The sequence below is a fragment of the Colius striatus genome, chromosome 28, assembly GCF_028858725.1.
Source record: "Colius striatus isolate bColStr4 chromosome 28, bColStr4.1.hap1, whole genome shotgun sequence".
Classification (NCBI taxonomy): Eukaryota; Metazoa; Chordata; class Aves; order Coliiformes; family Coliidae; genus Colius; species Colius striatus.
In genome coordinates, this window is record NC_084786.1 from 2425617 (window position 1) to 2428116 (window position 2500).

The 2500-nt window shown below is 74.8% G+C and overlaps 1 non-coding gene across 1 annotated transcript in view; it reads left to right on the forward strand.

Moving 5' to 3' along the window:
• The first annotated feature begins 2392 nt into the window (after nt 1-2392).
• The window catches only part of LOC133628242 (5.8S ribosomal RNA), a 153-nt gene continuing 45 nt past the window's right edge, over nt 2393-2500 (forward strand). The window contains exon 1 of the ribosomal RNA XR_009820624.1: nt 2393-2500. This exon is cut by the window's right edge and continues 45 nt beyond it. This is a non-coding gene — a ribosomal RNA (5.8S ribosomal RNA).

Here is a 2500-nt window from a genome sequence, read left to right on the forward strand (position 1 = left end):
CCGGCCGGCTTCGCCCGCCGCCGCCGCCTTCTCTGTCGCTTGTCTCCGCCGCGCGCGAGCCGCGTGGGGCCGGTGCGGCGTCGGGGCCGCCGTGCTCCGCCGCTGACGAGCAGCCCCGCTTCTCGGCCTCCCCTGGGAGCCGGTTAGCGTGTCCGCCTCTTCTTCCGGGGAGCGGCCCCCGTCATCCTCCGCCTCACCCGCCGGGGCAGCTGCCTGCTGCCGCCGGGGCTGGGAAGGGGGGGAAGGTGGGGCCGCGGCCCTCTGAAGTCGCGGTGCGGGCCGCCGCCGGTCCGAGCGGTGTCGGTCGGGAACGGGGTTGCCGCCGGGGCCTGTGTGTCGGCGCGCTCCCCGCCGGCCGAGCCCCCCGCCGCTCGGGCAGGGGGAGCTAAGCGGCAAACGGCGGCGGCGACGACGGCGTCGCCGGTCCAGGCCGTCGAGGGCGATGACGAGGGTTGAAGAGGGAGGAAGGGGTCCCCTTCAGGGTCCGGGAGGCGGCTCCCGCGACCCTCCCCGCAACGGGGCAGGCGTGCTGCGTAGCAGCGCCCCCCTGCCCAGTGGCCGAGTGGCCGGCCGTGCGAGGGTGCCAAGGGCTTTCCGGGCGTTCCGGAGCTGGTGGCTGCGTCGCCGAGGCGGGTACGGAGACGGCAGGGTTTCCCCCCGCGCCCTCCCCTCTCCTCCTCCCTCTTCCGAGGCAGGAGGTTTGTGGGGGGGGCCGGAGGCGCTCGGCCGTGACCGATGCCGCCTGTTGGCGCGCGAGGTTCTCTTGCCGGGTCGCGTCCCGCGCGAGCGGGCGGCCCGAGCCACGGCCCTCATCCCGGGCGCAGCGCCGGGCTCACTGAGGGAAACCCCCGGGCCCCGGGAAAGAGGCCGTGGTGATGGCGGTGGATGTCGGGCGCGCCCCCGCGGGCGGACGCTCCCCCCGATGGTGGCAGCGGGAGGAGGCACCCCTGCGGGGCCCTTCAGGTCGTTTCCCTCACCCCAGGGCCAGGTACCTAGCGTCCGCGTTTCCGCGGCCTTTCCTCGGTCGCGGAGCCGGGCGGAGGTTTAAAGACTCGGGCGGCTCGATGCGTCCCGCAGGGGTCGGGACGGGCGGGGCCAACGACGGTGGCGTTTCGGTAAGGGGCGGGAGTCTCTCCCGTGTAGGCCCTTGTCTCGGCCGCCACCGCCGCCCGCCCGCGCTCGTCCCCGCGGGACGGTCGTGCCGGGGAGGGGTCCTCCTGCCCCCCCCTTTCCGCGGTCCGGTCTCGGCGCAGCGAGACCGCGGTGCGGTCGGCCGTGCCCGGCCTGCCTTCCTCTCGAAGCGGGCGTCCCCGGCTTGGAGCGCGGGCTCCTCTGCCGCGGGGTTGGCGATTCCCCGTCGCTCCCCCTCGCCGCTGAGGCGGGGGGGAAAGGGGTTCGCCGGGAACGGCGCCTCGGGGTGCCGCGCTGCGCTCCGTTCTTGCTTCCCCGCCTCGGCGAGCGCTCTCGGTTGGTTTCCTTCCGCCAGCTGGCGTCCAGGGCGCGGTGCCCTCGGGCCCGGCGGTGGCGGCGCGACGCGCTCGGCCTGCCGATCCTTCGGCCGGTCGCTCGTCGCCGGCGGCGGCCGTCCCGGCCCCGGTGTCCCCCGTTCGTCACTTCCACGCCGCCTGTCCCTGCCGTTTCCGGGTGAAGCGGCCGCGTGCAGTCGGAGGCATTCCCCGTCCCGGTCTCCGTGCGGAAGCGCGGGGGGCGGGCGGCTGCCCTCCGTCTGAGCGCGCGTCCGTCTTTCTCCCGGAGAAGAGAGAGGAGAGGGCCGAGGCGAGAAGCGTCGACGGCGGTGGCCGGGGACAGGTGCGTGCCGTTCCGTCCCGGCGGCGGGCCTCCGTGCGAGGAGGCGGCCGTGCGGTCGGGCGCGCCGCCGTTTCGGGCTCCGGGGGCTCGCCACCTTGTGGCGTTGGCGCGGCGGCGGAGCCGCCGGCGCGTGTCGGCGAGCCACGGTGGAGGGAAGAGCCTGGCTGTCGTTAGCGCGGTGCCGCGGGGGCGGCCGTTTTTTCCCGGTCGAGGTTGGGCAAAGTCGGGCAGGGTCGGACGTTGCCGCCGCCTCCGCGTGGAGGCCGGGCCGAGCCCGGGCGCCTGGGCCGCCTCCGAAGGGATCTCCCGAGGTGTGCTTCTCCCCCCCAGGTCCTGGGGGGGGTCGGTCGGGAGCGCGGGCTCCCCTCCCTCGCCCTTCGGAGTTTTCTCGCTCCTTTTTTTCCTTCTCCGCTTGTGTTCGTACGGTCACGCGAGGCGTGGCCTCTCCGCTGCGGCCTTGGCTGGGCTGGCGCGAGCCAGCGAGCGGGGCCGCGGGCGGTGAGGCCCATCCTCAAAAGGGGGCCGCTCCGTGTGAGCGGTCCCCGGCTCCCCCGCGCGCGTGGGGCGGTGCCGAAAGCCAGACAACTCTTAGCGGTGGATCACTCGGCTCGTGCGTCGATGAAGAACGCAGCTAGCTGCGAGAATTAATGTGAATTGCAGGACACATTGATCATCGACACTTCGAACGCAC